Raw genomic sequence first — 23,243 nt, 5'->3', positions numbered from 1 at the left:
ACTGCACATCACCTAATTGAAAAGCTATAACCCAGGAGCCTAAGTCTGTGGGTTCTCAATGATCTTTCAGTTTTAGTAATTATTTAATATCCATCATTGAAGTGTGGATTCTCTTCTAAAATGAGCCTGTCAAGCCAGACTAGCCAGGAGTGTGAGAGAAAGCAGCAGATACTATTTTATCTTAATGTTCCTTCTGGGTAAACTGAAAAAAACAAAGGCTACTAAGAACCCTCTACAGAGTTTGCTCCTGCAGTATGATTTCAGACAGGCATGTTGTGTCACTGTGTTTGATCCTCAGTGTCTGTGGAAACATTCCAAACAGGAAAGCACACGTTTACATCTTTTGACTGGCACATGTGTGTGTCTGTGTATAGTGCCTGTTTCATGTGTGTGTATGTGTATAGTGCCTGTTTAATTTAATGTGGGATAACAGATTGAACTCTATTTACTAACACTAATTGAAAAACATTCATTGAATAACTGAACACAAAACAATAACCTTTGGCATTGCATGGAAGCGATAAGGATGTAACCCTACAGTCTCTGCACTGTACAATGTGCAGTTTTGGACTCAAAACCTAACTTAATCACTGGACAAAATTGTATGATCCAAGGCCCATCACTTTACTCAACTATGTATCATTTTCCTCAACCGGTCAGTCTGAGAGCACCTTTTAGGAATTCAGTACAAGATCTGCGCTCTCCAAAAACCTACGTTTGATATGACTAATGTAAAACAATCTTGAACCCTGAACATTAAACAATTACAAATAATACAATTAAAATCAAAAATATATTACTATAAAAATAAACATTAAAATATGATTTATATTCAACTAACTTTTACAATTAAAACAAAAAGTATATATTAAAATGATTGATAAACAAAAACAGCAAACATAATTGGACTTGGAGGAGCATTATTCAGGGCTCCCACCCCAACCTGACCAAAAGTAGGGAAAGTGTTAGATTTTTGGAGGGGTCAGAATTACTACTCCCACTTCAATGTAAGAAACAGTGGAGAAAGTGTTGGCTTTAGAGGGATTACATTTACTATTTCTATTCTAATGTAAGCAACAGAATAGAAAGGGTGCTACTTTAGAGGAGTCACATATACTACTCCCAATCCAACATTGGCAAAAGTAGGGAAAGTGCTAGACTTTGGAGGTGTTAAATTTACAATTTCCACTCTAATGTAAACAACAGCAGAGAAAAGTGTTGGAGTTTGGAGAAGTCAGATTTGGTGTTGCCACTGCCACCTGAGCAGCAGGAGGGAAAATGTTGGACTTTGGAGGTTATTATTAACTATTCCCACTCAAACATAAGCAACAGTAGGGAACATGTTAGACACTAAAGGGGTTAGATTTACTATTCCCACTAAAGCATAAGCAACAGTTAGGATAGTGTTGGCCAATGAAGTGGTCATATGTACTATTTACAGTAATTTCAAGTAACTATAATTGGTGCCCTAATGTAACTATACCTTGCATCCTCGCCATTCACTGCTAATTACCCCGCATATTACATCACTCATGAACTATTCTATGGCATCATTGATAGTATCACTGTAACATTTACAGTAAAATTACTGATGAGGAAACTGTGCATGGTGAGAGTGCGAGTTATAGCTACCTTTGGGCAGAAGTTATAGTTACTTGAAATAACTCTAACTGTAACAGCTGAATTTCTATGGTTTTCTGCGTGTAAAATCTAAACCTAACTATAACATCCCTGTAACCATATATATGTGTGTGTGTGTGTATATATATATATATATACATATATATATATATATATATACGTATATATATATATATATATATATATATATATATATATATACGTATATATATATATATATATATATATATATATATATATATATATATATATATATATATATATATATATATATATATATATATATATATATATATATATATATATATATATATAAAATCCAACTTGTCTTCAAAGTGCCTCGTGCACAGACAGGTACGCAGACAGCAAGAATACGCCAGAGTCAGACTTCAAATTCGTGATGCTTTATTTAGTGCATAAAAGGTGCATGTTGTCAGACGCGTTTCGGGCACGTCCGTGCCCTTGCTCACTGATACCTGACGGTAACTCAACACTGAAATTTAAAAGAAGGATCATCTGCATTTCGCGCACCAATCCGTAATCTAACATGGCCTCAGAAATAGGACTACATAATGCAAGTACCAGATAGAACCTGGAAAGAGCAGGCGCCATTTTAAAATGCATACAGTGAAACATTTCGACATCAATGATGCGCAAATGGTAAACAAACACTCTCATTAAAACCCTCGTTGCATGTTGTATACATTAGTAACTCCATTTTAAAGTGCTTATGTCAGGATTGCAAATCAGAAATGTTAAAAGTGACAACATTTAACCAGCAGTTATTAGCATACGTTCAGCTCAAAGAATCGTATTAAAAAACATGCTCAAATGCATGAATACTATATCATATTCTTTCTGTCCCTCTATTATCTGTATAAATACATTGGTTTGGGAGGGATAATTTGGCCGAGTTTCGAAGTGTCTGAAACCACTATGCTATTAAAAAAATAACTGACATTTTGCATTTTAAACATAATGCAAGTGTGCAAATCGCAAGATTAAAATAGCAAATATTACAATAATTCATAAACAACAATCAATACCGTAGGCTGAAAGTGAATAAATCCCATTGTGTAACATACCCAAAAATAAACCGATGCATACGCATCAGTTAAATACATTGACTGTACAAATACCTGATGTTACCCAACAAACATTTAGGCGCATCCGATCTATAGATGGCATAATGGGGCACCCTTCTACCAAATAGAGTCAATCCTATATGGATCCAATGACCCACACCCTACTGTTACAGTATTCGTAATGAGTAATTTGGGCATGGTTATATGTTATACAATGGGGCGATACAGTAGTACTGATCCTAAAATATTTATAACAGTGTTGGAACTGGTGTTAAAGTGCAAAAGAGTTTATGTTTAAAATACATGTGCTAAAGTGCTCTGAATCAATATATCAAAAGGTAAAGGAGTTTTACCCCACATTATATCATTATTACCTAAAGGGCAGTCAGGAATGTAAAATTGTCTGCACGTTAAAATCGTGCATAAATTGCTGAGAGCCCTCAGTCTATCCTGAATTGAAAATAAAGGAGAACATGTTGCGAGATTGACATACTGCCTTGAGTTGAAACTGTTCATAAGAAGTTACGTAGATCTTCCCCCATGTTAAGGCCTCCTGGGGTCTTGCTGTTGAGCTGGATAATATATCTGGACTCAAGTTGTCTCAAAGTCTTCTCATAATCACCCCCTTTCTTATTGGGCACAACTGCATCTATCACAAAATATTTCAAATGTGATACATTTTTGTTATGAGTGGTTTGAAAATGCCGAGCTACAGGGTAGCTCTGGTCGGCATTTACTATCGCTCGTAAATGTTGCAAGATGCGTACATGGACGGCCAACTTGGTGCTGCCCACATACACAAGATTGCAGCTACACCATAGCATATATACTGCCAGTTCTGTGCGGCAAGTAAAATGTCCTTTGATGGCAACCGGGGTTGTATCAAATGGGGTAACATAGGTGGAAGTGTTAAGCCCAAATTTGCGGGCCCGAAAGGAGCTAAAGCGGAAAAATCCTTTTTGTGGCGATAGCCAATCAGTTTTAGATGCTGTCTCTGGACTGTTTATGACCAGATCATTACGCATGGCGTAAGCCCGTCTAAAGGTGACTCTGGGGGTATCAGGTAAAATTTCTTTCAGTACATGATCAGTCATTGCTATTGGCCATTGCTGTTTTACTATCTTGGCAATCTGGCGTGATTGTCAACTGTAGCCTGTTATCAGCCTTAGTGCCCCTCTTTCCTGCTGCCTACCAGGTGTTACAATGTTAACTCTGTTGGGATCTATAAGCTCGAGGCGATTCAGGCTATTGGCTTTTCTCATTGCCTCGTCTAAGCTACTAGAGTTTTATCCCCTTACTTTGAGTCGATTTTTTGCTTCACCTTGATGTAGATCCCTAAGTTCTGGTGTGCTGCTGGTTCTGTAAATCCTAAGGAATTCCCCGTAGGGGATACTCTTGATGGTATGGTGAGGGTGGAAGCTTTCTGCATGTAAAATCGTGTTTCCTGAGGTTGCTTTACGAAACAAACTGGTTAGTATCTTATTCTCTTTGATTTCTACATGCACATCTAGAAAATTGGCTTCCTTATGGCTAATGTTGGCTGTAAAATGAAAATTCAATTTGTTTATATTGATGACCTTTACAAATTCATCGGCCTGTGCCACAGTCCCCCGCCAAATAACAAAGACATCATCAATGTACCGCCAGTATTTTACGACATTGCTCAACCAATAGTCCACATGTTGCCCTTTGAGTACATGTTCCTCCCACCAGCCTACGTGGAGCCCCGCGTAGCTGGGGGAGAAACATGCACCCATTGCCACGCCCCTGACTTGTTTGTATACCATGTTGTTAAAAAGAAATATATTGTTGTTTAAACATTTCTCAACCATCTTGATCAACATTTGGTTGTGCCGGTACATTTCAACAGGGCATTTGTCAAGAAAAAATTGCATGGCTCTTGTACTGTCTGTGTGGGCTATGCTGGTATATTAGGTTGAAATATCCATAGTTATCAATAGCAGGTCATCTGACCATACACACTGGTTAATATGGAACAAGAACTCTTTTGCGTCCTTAATATAAGCCGGCAATGCAGTCACAAACTCTTGTATGTAGTGATCAATGTATTTGTACGTGTTTTCGAAGACACTATTAATAGCAGATACAATTGGTCTGCCTGGCATATACTATTAAAATTACTCACATGCTTATTTTACTCACAGATCTATTGAATGAGATGTGATGAGATATCTTGGATTGCTCAAAAACTGTAGTCATTGGCATAGGGACCATGGGAGGCGGGAGTAAAGTATATCCCCCCAGGCTTTGTAGTGGAGGAAGCAAGGGATACTTACATAGCATATTTTTAAATGGAAACCAATTTTAAACAGTAGCAGTCTGTCTCTCTGAAGCCACACTGCACATCACCTAATTGAAAAGCTATAACCCAGGAGCCGAAGTCTGTGGGTTCTCAATGATCTTTCTAGTTTTAATAATTATTTAATATCCATCATTGAAGTGTGGATCCTTTTCTATTCTCGTCTGCCTGGCACAGGTACTTGTTGCTTATGTAGCCATAAACCGGTCCTAGGATGCTTAATTCCGGTCCAGGGAAGACATGGCTTGGCAGTTCGGGCTGGACTGTTCCCATGAGGCACGGGGTCAAGACTGATTTGCATATGGGCATGTCTGAACTGGGGTAGCGTGGTGAGCAAAAACAATGATGGCTTAAACCCAGATCTGTGACTGGGGGTGAATGTTTTGCCATTGTGCAACATTCTGTCCATCATCTTGTGTGTTTTGCTGTTCACCCTATGTGGGAAGGGTATGCCCAGACGGGAGTCCCGTGCTCACTATGCCACTGGAGTCAAGCTATCCTGGCTGAAGACAGCTGATAGCCAGAAACTGGTCCTAGGATGCTTGATTCCGGTCCAGGGAAGACATGGCTTGGGAGTTCGGGCTGGACTGTTCCCATGAGGCACAGGGTGAAGACTGATTTGCATATGGCAATGTCTGAACTAGGGTGGCGTGGTGAGCAAAAAAACGATGGATTAAACCCAGATCTGTGGCTGGGGGTGAATGTTTTGCCATTGTGCAACATTTCCGTCCATCATCTTGTGTTTTTTGCTGTTCACCCTATGTGGGAAGGGTTCGCCCAGACGTAGGTCCCGTGCTCACTACGCCACTGGAGTCAAGCTATCTGGCTGAAGACAGCTGATAGCCAGAAACCGGTCCTAGGATGCTTGATTCCAGTCTAGGGAAGACATGGCTTGGCAGTTCGGGCTGGACTGCTCCCATGAGGCATAGGGTCAAGACTGATTTGCATATGGCCAAGTCTGAACTTGGGTTACGTGGTGAGCAAAAGACGATGGATTAAACCCAGATCTGTGACTGGGGGTGAATGTTTTGCCATTGTGCAACATTCCGTCCATCATCTTGTGTGTTTTGCTGTTCCCCCTATGTGGGAAGGGTATGCCCAGACGTGGGTCCTGTGCTCACTACGCATTGGAGTCAAGCTATCCTGGCTGAAGACGGCTGATAGCCAGAAACTGGTCCTAGGATGTTTGATTCCGGTCCAGGGAAGACATGGCTTGGCAGTTCGGTCTGGACTGTTCCCATGAGGCACAGGGTCAAGACTGATTTGCATATGGTCATGTCTGAACTGGAGTCGCGTGGTGAGCAAATAAACGATGGATTAAACCCAGATCTGTGACTGGGGTTGAATTTTTTGCCTTTGTGCAACATTCCGTCCACCATCTTGTGTGTTTTTCTGTTCACCCTATGTAGGAAGGGTATGCCCAGACATGGGTCCCGTGCTCACTACGCCACTGGAGTCAAGCTATCCTGGCTGAAGAGGGCTGATAGCCAGAAACCGGTCCTAGGATGCTTGATTCCGGTCCAGGGAAGACATGGCTTGGCAGTTCGGGCTGGACTGTTCCCATGAGACACAGGGTCAAGACTGATTTGCATATGGCCATGTCTGAACAGGAATGGCGTGGTGAGCAAAAAAACAATGGATTAAACCCAGATCTGTGACTCGGGGTGAATGTTTTGCCATTGTTCAACATTCCATCCATCATCTTGTGTGTTTTGCTGCAGGGACTTTATTACCTATTGGCGGTCACCAGTAGGTAGTTATAGTTAGGACCTATTATGCATAGGAAATCCGCAACATTCTAAAACAAATAACGTTGGCGCCGATTTATGACTCTTTGCCAAATTTTTTAAAACTTTTGACCAGCTCTGGTCCGCTCCTATCCTGAAAGTTTCAGGGTGATTCGTTAATTGGGGGCCGAGAAAAAAGGGGGGGTCCCAAAACATGTTTTTCCCATGCAATTTCCCATAGGACCTTTAGCCACAGCTACAGCCCGAACGGCTGAACAGAATTACACCAAATTTGGCAAAGAGGTAGTCCTCAGTTCAGTCTTGTGCCTTTTGCTTAAATGGTGTCAATCTGTTCCGTAGTTCCTGAGAAAATTACAGTTAAAGTCATTTATATATCTATGGGCGCGGTGGATCCGCGGAGTGTGCGAGGATCGTCATCATACCATAAGCGTACCCTTCCGATCACGCGCTGAATGCTAATTGGCTGTCAAGTGAATGTCAACATAAAAAACCAGGAACTGTTGGCAGCCATTTTGTGCCTCGGTAGAAGCGAGGCTGAGGAAGTCAGTGGAATATGTGTGCAAAACGGAGAAAGGGGGCAGGATAGAAATAATTTTACCCTCTAGACCTGCTTAGGGGGTCTCTGAAGGACCCCCAGGGCCCACAATTTTTTTTTTTTTAAACCCGGCAGGTGCGTGTAGGGTGCGTGTACTGTGCCGTAAAATAAATAAAATAAAACAGAGCTTTTTCTATGATTAGTCCCCGGGGGTTAAATACTGGGGGCAAAATTATTATATTTTATGAGCAACAATGGATTTATAAACTGTCCACTGATTCCCTTGGTTTGTACGATGGGATACCGTGGACAAGTCTCTGAGGAAAATGTACTATATAGATCTTTGTACCTGTCATTCTTGACACTGAAGCAATCATTTAAGGGCATTTTCTTTTGTCCACAAGGCAGCACTCCCTAGTCACAATGAACCACGATCAATATGTAGATTTGACCACTAGCCATCAGTTGGGTCCATGGGTCGGGAAATACGTATATATACATATGTGTATACAGATAATCTACAGCTATAGCACGGTAATATTACTTTTATAGTACAACAAGCATCAAGTTATGACTGTGACACATATCCTCCTTGAGTCTTGTGCCATCTTTGTTTTTTGTTTGTTATTTGTTGCATGATGAATGAATAGTTGCAGGTTATATTAAGTCTTCCATTATTGGATCAACGCGATTGATTAGTGGAATTGAATTATGTAAAAATGTAAAAATGACTCAGGAATACTGAACCAGAATTATTGCCAGTAACCAGGCACTTCGGTGTTTAATGACTGTACCACACACAAGAAAAGAGAGGAATTCATGAAAATGTTTCTTTATCAGAGCCTAGTCAGCGGCGGCGGCTTAGTAGTCTTAGATCCGCAGTTTGAGCTGATTACAATGCATCTAGCGTAATCGCGAACTACAGAATGAGTCTGCATGACGTCATCTTGGAGTTCTCCCTAATCCCGCGAGATTTCCTAGTCGGAGTCGTGACCGGGTAAACGAACACTGAACAAACATCCAGGCTATATTAAAACGAGCATAATTAATGATGCAGAATTGATGGGTATACATCTGGGGTTACCACAGCATAATTATAGATGAAAAATTGTGCAGTATTAAAGCACTTTTTGGAGGAACAAAACTCTGCCCCCACACACATACACAGGCTAAATATGCCGAGAACTAAGCAGCTGAGGCCTCCCCCCTGACTCAGGTCATGCATTGGGGCAACGACGGACAGGTCAGTTACTTTAAGAACATTTTGGACCATTGTTGGGTTTGAGGGAGGTTTGCGTTCTATGCACAGGGAAGTTTCAAACCTACCTAAAGATTAGTATCCTGGTTTAAGTTTGTACCTACTTAATGAAAGGCAACTCATTTGGCACTTGGGAGCCTTGGTTCAGGAAACTAATTAGTTGGTCTCGTTGTAGAGACTTAATAGTAGCATGACCTTGTGGTTTTTGTTATGGTTGTTGATTTTAGTGAGCGTAGCTCCTATCATACTAGATGTGTGCTAGTGAAAGAGGGTTCTGGAAGGGTGCTTTTTTGTTTAGAAGAAAGAAGGTATACATATAGCCAGTTCTTCACTCAATGCACCCCATACCTTGCTTTCACAGAGCGGGCCTCCATCTTCCTGTCCTGGGTCCAGGAGAGGTGAGGTCTAGTCCCCGGTTAATCTGCGTGAGTGTACACTTACAATTTTTATTATAAAAATAATTGTTGAACATATATAGTGAATGTACAATTAAGACTCTAATGTGTTTGTTTTTGTAGATGTGAGACACACCAGTTGATACGGAGGAATATGAATATTGACTAATATGTCCATCCATATCCTTTTCATTATTCATTAAATTTTTTGTATTCACACTAGCGGTAGCAATTTAGTAGAACAGAGGCCCTGAAGAAAGCCGTGGGACCCTTTTCCCTCCTGGCTGAAACATGTTGGCCCCTCGTGGCAGTTAATTATTTGTTTTATACTGCCTTATTGCACTGTTCTTGATTTTAATTAGGGGAAGAGACAGTATCCTGAATAAAATGTTCTTCTTTTTCTGTCTCTTCACTCTATTTTATTTCACCACTTTTTTCTGTTTTTGCACTGCACTGATTCCCATATGACTATCTTCCTCATGGTCAGCACAGTGATTGTGGGCTGGGCCCATTGAATATCTCACAGATTGGGTGTGGAAATGGTCTCAATGATCAAGACTTTGGATGACCAAATGAGAATATTGATCATCGCACAACATTTGTTGGGAATCCATTATTCACACAGATATCTCTTTTGGTCTCACCAAAAATAATTCATGGTTCTGATTGTTATTCACTGTTATGTTCCCCGTTTATAGGCTTCACAGGAATTTTGTATCCTTCGACTGATTTGGTAACAGTTGTGCCTTTTTTATAGTCCATTACATTTGGATTTTAGATAAGACCCCCGGTTTTCTATAAGTGTTGTTGTGATATATTTTATGGGGCCCAGAGGGCCCCCCATGTCTCTGTGATCATCACCCCCCAGGGCTAAAAAGAAAGAAATGGTGGGGGAGGGGTTCAAGGTCCCCAAAGCCACGGGGACCACCATCCCTGGGGCTTTATGTATTGTGGGAGGGGGACTGCGTTGCCCCCCTCCTGGAGCACTCGAGAGCCCCGTTACCCCCGGGGCTAAAAAAAATGGTTGGGGGGACTGTAAGGTCTCCAAAGCCACGGGGACCCCCACTCCCCAGGGCTTTATGTATTGCGGGAGGGCCAGCTCTTGCAGTGTCCCGGGGCGTCCATCCTGCCCTCCCAAAGCAAGGAAATCTGTTCTCTCTTTCAAAATCTAAATCAGATTGCTTTTTCACATGAAGAGCTGCATGTTAGTAGCTCCCCATGTGAAAAAGCAATGCCGGCTCCCAAATGCGTAGAAGTTGTGCATCAAAGGCGCTGGAGTCACGCACTCTGCAGATTATGAGTCGTGCATCCAGCGCGTGCACAGCAGGGGGCTGCACTGAGCACTGCGCTGGGTGCGTGACTTTTAATTACCGTAAAAAATAGCCCCAACAGTAATTTATAATTTTCCTGGGGACCCTATCCCCCGGGTCTTATAAAATATTTTAGGGACTGTGGGGGGAGCCACAATGCCCCCACTGTCCTTCTGACTCCCTGCATTCTTTGGGAGCCGGCATTGCTTTTCCGCATGGGGAGATGCTAACTTGCATGTGGAAAAGCAATCTGGTTAGGATTTTGAAAGTGACAACAGATTTTACTGCTGTGTCTTTGAAAATGCAAATTAAGTTTACTATGGGAGGGCGGGAGCCGCGAGACTCCCACCTTCTCATAGCAAACAGCAGTTTCCCGGGGGTAGGCACCTCAGGACAGTGCAGGAGCCAGCCATGGGGCATGGCGGTCCTCAGGGCCCTCAAGGGCTCCAGGCGGAGGACCACGCAACCTTCCTCCCACAATTCACTAAGCCCCAGCGGGTGGTGGTACCCAGGGCTTGACGGGGGATGTTGAGGTCCCTACACTTCTAATTTTGCAGGGGGGGGGGGGCCTTGGAGCCCCCACAACCATTTGTTTCATAGCCCCGGGGGGTGGCTCAAAATCTTGTATAGGAAACAGCAATGTTGAAAAAAATCTTCCGATAAGATAACAAAGGATTTTGAAGTCCATTCTCTGTGTTTTTGTTGTAGTTTGCAGGCGTTAAAGTGATGACAATTTTAACTCTGTCTTTGTAAATATGCCACTAAGTTTTGTAATGTTGACAATCTCGTCTTCCATTTAAATAGGCACGAAGTATTTATTGAAGTTTATCGTCAATCGTGAAGCAACACTGTCTAATTGTGATCGTTAAAGAATTGAATGAGTTGTGTACTTGTTTTGCTCGCAATGTGCATAGGGGCAGATTTAGAAGTTCATTGCATTACTATTGCATTACTTTTAAGATGTGAAAACTGAAGCAAAAGTAGTGCAAGGGGTTGTAAATCTGGTAAACAGTGTTCTGTTTTACTTTGCTTTCCTTTCTGTAATGTAGACGATCCAGGGTAAATATAACGATTTCTGTACAGCCAGTACCTTTCAACCCTACCCCCAAACGGCTTTCTGCCTGTTACCATAGTAACAGCTCAAGGAACACTTAAAAGAGCACAGAAGTTAGAAGTTCACCACACTATGTTGCTAATCGAACATTACTGTGCTAGAGTTTTAAAACGTTTCCATAGGAACCGTTAGTCGTAGCTATAGACTCTGGTAAAGATCTGGTGAAGAGTTAGCCTCAGAATTATACTTCAAATTATAAATATTATTTCTATTTTTAAATGTTTTCTAAGTATATCATTATCACACTAAATAATAGTGAAATGTTGTCAGAAAAAGAAGACGTATATATTTTTTTAATTAACTTTTATTAAAACAACAATAAATAACTAGAAACGTAACTTAAAGCTAACAATATAATAAATAACTAGAAACATAACATTAACAAAACAATATAATAAACAAAATGTGATATGGACTCCAATAGATGTACGGTAGGTAATCTGCAAAACAAAAATGAAAATTAGTGTTTAAAATTATATCGATGTGAGTAAATGAGGTCAAACACTACAAGTCAAGGTAACACTTGGCGATATTTGCTTATTTTTATGTCTGTAGTGTGCCTGATACATTTCACTTGTCTTATATGCCTGCGTTCAAGAGGTGTCTGTATGGAAGTGCCTACTGTGTCAGATTTGCACTATGGATCAACAGGTCTTGAAAATGATTCAGAGATGAGACAGAATTAGGTGAAAGATTCAAGTCATTATGGAGGACAATATACTTTAGGGCTGATTTACAACACTCTTGTGCCACTTTTGTGTTACTTTTCCCATGTTGAAAGTGACGCAAAAGTGGCGCAAGGGGCTTGTAAATAAGCTCTTTTATTTCTAATGCATTGAATTGGAGGGATTGTATATCTAGGCCGCTCTGCTTACCTTGTGTAAACACTGTGACCAACAGAGTTCACAACTTGAACTCAGCTTTGGTTCTATATGTCAGAGTGGACAGCAGCGTCCAAAACTTTAAAAGAGAAAGAGAAACGATGAGAGAGAGAAAAAGAGAAAATACGACAATAAAAGTGTGAGGGAGAGAAAGTTATAGATGGAGCAGTTAATACTGAAGAAAATACTCGTAGCTCACCTTATTCCTCTGTTGTGTGTCTAAGCATGTGCTGGTTCATAGTGCACCCTCCAGTTTAGTGATCTAAAAGATAATATATAGAGTTAGTAATAGCATAGTACATACAACTGCACATGTATATTTTTGGTTTATTTATTTGTACACTCAGGATACTGTATTACATCAAGTTCCACTGTAAGGAGGTGTCTGTGTGCTGTTTTTTCCCAAAGTAGTATATCCCATGCATTCACACTGCATAGCGGTGAGTTCTCAATATTGTGTGTCTAGACTGTTGCACTCCATTGACTCGCAGAGTCCGGAGGTGAGTGTTTTTCTTGGGTAGTCAGAGGCAGATTTAGAAGGTCCTTGAGCCACTTTTCCCATGTTAAACGTGACCCAAAAGTGGTGCAAGGGGCATGTACATCTGCCCCTCATACTGTTGTAACCTATGTATTCTCACTGTCCAGAGGTAATTGTACATTCTTATGCAGTGAAGCTGTTGCACACTACTCCACTCTCTCCTTTCAAAGATTACTTGTCATTGTTTCGGAAACAAGCTTCTTTGCTCACCTTGTGCCATTGGCCTGATTCAAAGAGGGTGCACTACGTGTCGAAGCAGCCTTCTCAGAAGTTGAAACAATGGCCACACATCATCGCAGAATCCTCGAACGTTGAGCTTTAGAGGTGTTGGAGGAGGGGGCAGCAATTTGTGAAATACAACCTGTAAGATAAAAAGGAAGTTAACATTGTATGTCATTTTTATCAAAGGAGAGAGGAAGTAAGAGAGTGACTGAAAAGAATATTCGCAACTCACCTTTCTGTCACCGGTGTGTTTTTTACCACGTGCCGGGACATAATGCACCCTGAAGCTCTACATATAAAAGATAGTAAAAGAAAGATGTTATGATTGGTGTTTGTTACTATCTTAATGTGAAGTGGAATAACATTGCACTTTTTTCACATTTTCAATCTCGCATTTAAAAACAACTATTTGTATAGTTTATGTTAAGGGAGGTTTGACCAATTATAAAAATGTTCCTGTTAATATATAAATGCAATAACATTTGGTATATAGGACTGCGTTCGTCTAAATTGATGCGTCGATTTTTGTATCCAGTGTGCTGCAGCCCATCGACTGCCTCCGGTGTGCATCCATGCCTCACTGCTCACCTTTTTGTGGACAGGATACCTTCTACATCATGCAGTCTCGCTCTGCCAGCAAGAAATCTGACATATGGTGCTGAGTCTTGATATCGGTATGGCTAACGACATACTCGTGCACCCATCATCATCATCATCGCAGGTTCCTCACCCGCTCAGTCCTTCCGGTACCACTAACTCAGTGACCAAAGAGGCCACGCACGTAGTGGTGGACGTTGTACTCACTGGTTCGGGCCTATATGAGGTGTTCGAACCACTAGGACGGACTATCACAGCGCTTGCGATGGGAGCATTTCTAAAATGGGGTACAGTAGGTGCGCCCCGTCTTTTTATTGGTACGGTCATGTGTATAGTGACGGATTCGCTGGATGGGTGTGGTGTGGGTGTATACCAGCCATGAGGGGTGTGTTTGTGCTGTTCTGACAACTAGGCCAGGAACTAAGAAACCACTACAATGGAAATCTGGGCAATGTTTCATTGTTGTGTTTTCCTGGAAGCGTAAGTGGAGTGGGCTGACCTGACCTATGCCAGTGCTGCGCGAGGCTCTGAACCATGATTCCGGAGCTGTGGGCGTAGTCCCATCATGACCTATAGGAGAAATCAGGTGATTTGGGTGTCAGTTTTGTAGTGCTGACGTCACCCGGGTCTTAAAAACAAATTAGTCATTATATCTGTAAAGTCCCACAACTTGGCCAACATGGAAGGTACGGGGTATCACTGACTCTATATTCGTTCAGAGTTGCATACATAAAAGATGGTGGATATGATGCATTTCTGCGATTATGAATGTTTATTATCGGAGAAACATAATTGGTATCCAGACGATAATGAAAACAGACCGCATTCCACCAAGATTGGTAGGAAATACTTGCAGCTTGTTTCTAGTTTGAGGTGATGGTATGGAAAGCTACAGCTTGAAGAGGTCGAGTAAAAGGTAGTGGCTGGGAGAAAGAGGAAGTTCCGGTCAGAGGGAGCCTAGAAAAACTTGTGTAGGGGAAAAGGGAACATGGAACTGGAAAAATGTTTGTATTTGCTTCCAAACTAGTTGCCAGAACTGGGAAGTAGGAGGGCAATCAAACAGCATATGTTTGAGATCTGCAGAGGGACAAGGACATGACCAACAAGTAGAGGGAGTATCTGGTGAAAAATGGGATAAAGCAAGTGGGGTGAATAAAGTTCTGTTATAAATGAAATATAAAGTTTGGGTAGTATTAGCAGCTCTATGAAGTTTAGTCCATATTTTATCCCAAAAAAGTACAGGCCAACTTTGAGAAAGATCCGATTCCCAGGCATTCTCGATACGAGACTTTAGTCTATCATTAAGAGAGCGGAAAGAATTATACAGAGCAGATGCAGAAGGAGAAGCTTCCAATAACAGGGAAGTGGATCTACGGTCTAAAGGAACATCATATCCCTGGCCATTAAACGTGACCTGATTTGGCTTCCTTTGGTAACATACCTTTCTTCCTCTGCTCCTGTACATCCCTCTCCAGATCCTAACAGTTGAAGTACGCAAACCCCCATGATTTTCTTATTACCCGATTGCTGTAAATATTAAGTCTCAATATACTGTATTTTACCTTTCTTTTGTACTCACATGCTATGTTCATAATTCCTCATGCTTGTTATGCTTACCTTACATGAGAATCGTTACTGTATTGCTTATTTTATATATCTATTTATTGTAACTCTTATTCCCCTCTGTCCCCCTCCTCCCCCTCTCTTTATTTTCTTCAATAAATCAAACTTAAAAATGAATGTTTATTATACATTCAGTAGAGTGTTGTAGCTGTAGTAATACAGGGCTGTGAAAGGTTTAAGTTGTAGTTTTTGGCACATGAAGAGCAGCTAATATATATATGTATGTGGTTATTCAGGTACACTGTAGAACTTGGTGCTGGAAATCAGTGTTCGAGTCTCGGAGTTGCGTCTACATCCTGTTATTGTAGAGTAAAGACATAATGTACGTGTGCCTGAAAATGTATTGTAAATACGGTGCTCATGTAAATAGCTGATAGAGTTTTGAGTTGATTTTGCACTATATAAATATGCTTAAAAAAAAAAGGAGGAGTAGCCCACACTTACTTTCACAGGTAAGATGGTTGCATACGCTATTTATAGCACAATATAATGTGGTAGGGCGGAGGAGCAGCATTTTACCAACACAATAAATACACAGACACAGATATATAGTTGAAGTGGGTACGGGCACGTGTGCTCGACTCCATTTTATTATGTTGCTGTTGAAAATAAGTTGAATAGTAATCATGATATCATATACAGATATTTAATCATAAACGGTTTATGACTTCTGCTGTACAAGGGTAGGAGCATTATATGTGAAATAATGCACATAAGATTCTATCGTAAAGAGTTCATGACGTGTGGTGCACTGAGGTAGGGGCGGTTTGTGTTGAGCCTGCGATGAAGCTTGGTCCAAGCAGACCGCACTAGTAAAAATGTGTTTTGACTATTCAATTTTTCCTTAACAAGGGCACGCGGTGATTATTTACGGTGTACTGAGTTAGTGGTACGTCTGGTGTTTATCGTGTGCTCACCCTGCAATGATGCATGGTCTGAGTGGGCTGTACTGAAATCATTCACCCTTGCATACTTGACTATATGACATTTGAGGGGGGAAAAGAAAAACTAGCATCAATGGTTATCAGTTGTTGTGCAAACTAGGTGTACTGATTGTTCCCCTTAACAAATTAAGCCGTTCCACTTTCTTTATGCAGTGCATCGTAACTTTTACAAATTGGGGACGTAAGTCTGGTGACGATGTTGAAGGTGATATCCCAGAGGTACTTGGTATTGCTAGTGGTGGAAGTACATTTTGGCCCAATTTTCTACATTCCTTAATATCATAGTGCACAGGATGCAAAGATTGAAGGTGCTTGCGCATACTAGCAGTTCAACAGCACTATTTTTTTCTCTGCTTTAAATAAATCGAGGCTGAATTTAATTCTGTCTGTAGTGTAGACGAAAAGGTAAATTCAAGTTGTGAACCCTATTGTGCACAATGTACATGGAAGCTAGTAGTCAGTACAGTTATAGAACAGTGTTTTTTTCACTTATTTTACCAAAATCTGAATACATACAGTATAATTGTCTCTGCATTAAATAAATCAAGGTTGAATTTCCTACTGTCTATAGTGTAGATGCAAAGGTGAATTCAAGTTGTAAACCCTGCTGTCCGCAGTGTAGATCTTAGGGTGGAGTGCATCATTGGCAATTATGATTGAAGTGGAAGATAGAACATGTATGCAGCATGCATTTTATTATTCAACTAAATGTATAAGTCATATAAAATAAGTTTTTCTAGGAAGCATAATAAAGGGATATTGTGTAGGGTTTGATAGGCGTTATACTTATTTTGGTTTACACTGAGTTAGTGGTATCTAAAGCAAGAAAGTTCTGTGCAACCTGCGATGATGTGCGATACGGGCAGGCCGGACTGATAGTAATGTTTTTTGTGTTGTGAATGCTGCCTTAGTAAGGCCATGTGATAATCATCTTTGGTGCACTGAGTTATTAGTACCTTTGGTGCTTAGGGTGTACATATTCTGCAATGATGCATGGTCTGGGGGAAGGGGGCACAGTAATTGGAGAAATGTCTTTTGTCGATTGGATTATGCATGAATTCCACTTAAAAGTGATAGTATGCCTCATTGCTGACATAAAACTGTTCACTCTTCTTTCCGATGATTTATGGTACACTGAGTTAGTAGTATCTTTGGCACAGAGCTTGTACGAACCCTGCGATAATGCGTAATGCAGGGTGGCTGTACTGGGAGCAATGTTTTTTGCCTAGTGAATTCTGCTTTAATAAGGCTATGGGGAAATGACTTGTGGTGCAGTGAGTTAGTGGTACCAAAAGAACTCAGCGTGTGCGTACCCTGTGATGATTCGTGGTTCAGGGGGGTCGCAGTGGTATAATGTTTCTTGTCTACTGGAATGCGTTATGTACAATCGTCATTCTATCAGAAAAAATCTGAACACATACAGTACAATTGTCTCTGCATTAAATTAAACAAGGTTGAATTCCTTACTGTCTGTAGTATACATGCATGGTGACTTCAAGTTGTGAACCCTGCTGTCCGCAAAGTACATCGAAGGCTTTAGTTTACACAGACATCAAGGAATGCTTTTTCTTGTCACATACTTTAACAAAATCTTATGACACAGTACTATTTTTCTGCCTTAAATAAATCGAGACTGAATTTATTGTTTTCTGTAGTGCTTATGCGCCACTGGTATCAAGTGGTAAACTCATTTGATCACAATGTATATTTGAAAACAGAACTCACTACAGTCATTGAGGAATGTTTGTTGTGGCATCCTTTAACAAAATAGTCTTTGCCTTACATAAATCAAGGATATCTTGAATGCTTTCCATAGTGTAGACAGAAAGCTGAATTCAAGTTGTGAACCCTGTTGTACGCAGTGTAGATTAAAGGCAGTAGTCGATACAAACATCAATGAATGCTATTTTATCTTAGTTAACAGAATCTGAGGACACAATACAATTGTCTCTGCATTAAATAAATCGAGACTGAATAAATGTTGTTTGTAGTGCTTTTGCGCTGCTGGTATCAAGTAGTCAACTCTGTTGATTGCAGTGTACATTTGAAAGCAGTACTCAGTACAGACATTGAGGCATGTTTTTCGTCGCATCATTTACCAAAATTGTCTCTGGCTTACATAAATCATAGCTAATTTCAATGCTTTCTGTAGTGTTTATGCAAAGCTGAATTCAAGTTGTGAACCCTTCTGTCCGCAGTGTAGATTGAAGGCTGTAGTCAGCACAGTTATAGAAGAATGCTTTTTGTCACATCCTTTTACAAAATCGAAAGACATAGAGTACAATTGGTTTTACCTTAAATAAAGCAAGGCTGGATTCAATGATGTCCGTAGTGTTGATGCAAAGCTGAATTCAAGTTGTGAACCCTGCTGTAAGCAGTGTAGATGGAAGGCTGTAGTCAGCACAGTTATAGACGAATGCTTTTTATCACATCCTTTTATGAAATCGGAAGACATTGAGTACAATTGTCTCTACCTTAAATAAAGCAAGGCTGGATTCAATGCTGTCCGTACTGTTGATGCAAAGCTGAATTCAAGTTGTGAACCCTGCTGTCCGCAGTGTAGATCAAAGGCTGTAGTCAGCACAGTTATAGACGAATGCTTTTTGTCACATCCTTTTACAAAATTGGAAGACATAGATTCCATTTGTCTCTACCTTAAATAAAGCACGGCTGGATTCAATGCTGTCTGTAGTGCAGATGCAAAGCTGAATTCAAGTTGTGAACCCTGCTGTAAGCAGTGTAGATGGAAGGCTGTAGTCAGCACAGTTATAGACGAATGCTTTTTATCACATCCTTTTATGAAATCGGAAGACATCGAGTACAATTGTCTCTACCTTAAATAAAGCAAGGCTGGATTCAATGCTGTCCGTACTGTTGATGCAAAGCTGAATTCAAGTTGTGAACCCTGCTGTCCGCAGTGTAGATCAAAGGCTGTAGTCAGCACAGTTATAGACGAATGCTTTTTGTCACATCCTTTTACAAAATTGGAAGACATAGATTCCATGTGTCTCTACCTTAAATAAAGCACGGCTGGATTCAATGCTGTCTGTAGTGCAGATGCAAAGCTGAATTCAAGCTGTGAACCCTGCTGTCCACAGTGGAGATCAAAGGCAGAAGTCGATACAGACATAAGTCTGCGGTGCTGTGGAATTGAGTTCGGAATGGGCCTGTATTGAGGAGGCACGTGGTCATGGCGGCAGCCACGTGGCAGGGTGAGGACCTTCGCTGCGGCGGAGTCTCTTCTCTTTGCAAAAGTGAACCACGCTCAGGGCGTAGCCTAATTATTAATAGTTTTACGTTGACGTTGTTTACGTTCAACTAGCCCACTCTGCTTCTGTTTCAAAAGGGGGGTGAACAAAGCTACATGACCGAAATATTCCCCAGTGTCTGAGATAATAGGGTTGCGTTCATTATTCAGTACACTACACGTATCAATGGTATATCTACACACTGAAAATCTTTTGGTTTGTATAGTGAATTGTGTATAGTATTTCATCTGTAGTCTTAGCGTTGTGTACATTATTATTGATGTTCAAGTTCTTTCCCTTATACATACTTGGTTGCCACATCTCTGTAGATTGAGCTAGTGTACTGTTGAGGGGATATAATATTTTGGAAAGGTCTGTTGTTCTGTTTTGCGCTGTCTCTGAGGTAGTAGGGAGGAGGGGTTGGGGGGTGGCTGTGGTGGTGGTGGCGATGGGTATTGTGATTTTCTTTGGTGTCGGAAGTGTATAATTAGAACCTCTATCACATATTGATCTTTAAATATGGGTGTGAGTTGGATGTAATTCACGCAGTACATAGTCGACGTCCTTACACTAGTTAAATGTTGATGTTAATTTGTTAGTGGTAAGTGGGACTATTGCCTGTTTTTTTAGGTAGCATTGCAAATTTGGTTGCTTGTTGAAGATATGCGGAAGCGGTCAACATTATCATTAGGAATTGTCATTTAAAAACCTTTGAAATTCACTGAAAAAAACATAGGTTTCAGGCAGGTTATAGTTAGGAATTATCATTTAAAAAACCTTAGAAATTCATTGAAAAAACCATAGGTTTCAGGGGTGTTATAGTTAGCTGGACATTTCACTCATACAAAACCATTGAAATTCCTCTGTTATAGTTAGTTGTACTAACTGTAACTCTCGCACCCGCAATCCTCTGGTGATGATGTCACATATTACATCATTCATGACATGTTCATTGACATCACTGTTGACATCGCTGATGACATCTCAAATGACATCACTGATGACATCACTGTTGACATCATGCACATGACAATCAGATACACCTCATCATACACTACTATGACCTTACATTACTCACTGAAAAATACAGATTAGCATATTTTAATTGATTGACACAGCAATGCAAGTATCTAAAAACCCACTCAGTAATTCCTCGATCTACACACACATCTAATCAATTACCTATAGATTCACTCATACATGTTGTCAATGATCAATAGAACACTATCAAATATACTTATACACTAATATTAACATTACCCCCCGCACACATCCTATTGAGTTATGCACTCATCCTACTCACTTTTGCAAACAATGTACCTTATTTACATTTACTCAGCTACACACTTATACAAATATGACTTCATTTATTCATATAAATAGTAACTCATACTAGTGTGTTATGAAATCACTATTACAAGTATACAATTATCTATACAGTCACTCATGCAATCAATGAGTTTTATGTACACTCATTTATATACAAGAAATGTCACATACACTGTCTTTTATTTTTTCTACTCTGTTGGACATGTACCACTGAGAAAGTTTTTGCTCATCACCACACCCATAAAAATATTTTCTCACCCAAACAAGTATTATAATACGTAGTCTTAACCTCATATATGTACTAAATTAACTATTCACATATCTTTGGGGAGTGACACACCCCCCACCGAAGCACACACACATTCACTCTCCATTGCAAATAATCAGTTAACTAATCAATAACTAATATAGAGTTTCACGTAGCTAGTAACCAACTGGCACATCAGTTTACACAACAACTGACCAAGTAATACAGATATTCACACAGTTTAGTCACTATCCATTATATTTAGTGAGACACTATAAATTACTGAAGTAAACAATCACAGTGCTACTAAATCCTCTATCCAGATATTATATATCCACTTATTCTTCAATGAATATTGGTGTTTATATAATACATATTTAAATAACAAACCAAAGCACATTCACTGGCTGATGTCATCAGTGATGTCATCAGTAATGTCATCAGTAATGTCATCAGTGATGTCACTGACCATGTCATGAATGATGTAATATGTGACATCATCACCAGTGGATTGCGGGCGCGAGAGTTACAGTTAGTACAACTAACTATAACGGAGGAATTTCAATGGTTTTGTATGAGTGAAATGTCCAGCTAGCTATAACACCCCTGAAACCTATATTTTTTTTCAATCAATTTCTAAGATTTTTCAAATGATAAATCCTAACTATAAACTGATTGAAACCTATGTTTTTTTCAGTGAATAGTTAGGCTCAAATTGTACTCATATAAAACCAGTGAAACTCAGCAGTTAGCAGCGGGTATATGCTTAGAGACGCATTCATTACGGCTGTGGTAAGGGGCACAAATTGATTGAATGATTGCATTACAAAGCAATACGGCTGAGACAGTGACAGGTAAACATCATAAATATGGACTGCATGAAATCTGCCATAAGGGTGGAAATTGGATACTTATATCTCGACGTTGTGAACCTATGCAAGGCGTAATCAATCAATCAAGAGTATTTGTAAAGCGCGCTACTCACCCGCTAGGGTCTCAAGGCGCTGGGGAGGGGGGCTGCTACTGCTCAAAAAGCCAGGTCTTGAGTTGCTTCCTGAAGGAGAGATGGTCCTGGGTGAGTTGTAGGTGGGCGGGGAGGGTGTTCCAGGTCTTGGCCGCCAGATAGGTGAAGGATCTTCCTCCGGTGGTGGTTCTGCGGATCGGTGGGACGGTCGAGGGCGAGGTTGGCGGAGCAGAGCTGGCGGGTAGCGTAATGAACTATTTGTCATCTGAGACTCAATTGGAGGAACTGGCACTCTGCCGATGTTACTACTTTAAAATCATGGAAATCTTACCACATAGACATAGCTGCCAAAGTACCTTGAAAAACAAGCTGGACGGCAGCAGTCCTTTTTGGAGTACTAGTTTCTATTCTCTAATGGGAATGCATAAGCTGTATTTTAAAAAGCACCATCAGCTGTATAAAGTGAGCATTGAGAAAGGCGAAATGCGTCTGCTCAGAATAAAATACCTGCAATTGACCCTGTGAGTGCTCCATTATAGTTTCACTTTTGAGATTTCGGTATGTCTATATATGTGGGTCTAGGTGGGTCTGAGTGGGTCTGCCCCCACACAACAGAGGCACCCTCCCTGAGTACAGCAGGCTACAGGTGGGAACTTGAAAACATTATAGTTAGTGTGAGAAGTTGGCCTGATATATAATGCTCACTAATTCTTAGTGATCACTTTGTATCATGCCAAGTAACCCTTATGATGATGGTTGTAATTCAACCTTGTAGACCAGTTATCCTAGTGGTAACGTGGACAAAGCAGTCTTAGGCTAAACTCTGAAAGGCATGTGAAGCCAGCTGTTATACCATACACAACCCCCTTGAATACCAAATGAAAGGGACACCACACAGATATATATTGAAAATATATATTGATTTATTAACTATAAAATCCCCTGGACTCTTTATGAGCACAGAAGCACAAGCGTTAAATCACAAGACAGTTTAAAATACACAAAAGTTGCACAATATGGATGAGCCCTAAGGGCCACCTAAACCATATACTAAGAAAGTGGTATAAGAGATACCAGGAGGAAAGTGAAGAGGCCTAGGGCCTTGGGAATCGCTGGAGCTATTCGAGACTAGCAGTGACTAAGTCGGGAGAGGCCCACGGGACTCGGGTGCAGTGTTCAAAGTGCACGCACTTTCCAATACAAAGTCTATGGTGCGTAAAAAGTACAAAGTTAGAAAGTTAGGA

The sequence above is a fragment of the Lissotriton vulgaris genome, chromosome 3_2, assembly GCF_964263255.1.
Source record: "Lissotriton vulgaris chromosome 3_2, aLisVul1.2, whole genome shotgun sequence".
Taxonomy (NCBI): Eukaryota; Metazoa; Chordata; class Amphibia; order Caudata; family Salamandridae; genus Lissotriton; species Lissotriton vulgaris.
This window is presented reverse-complemented; position numbering follows the sequence as displayed.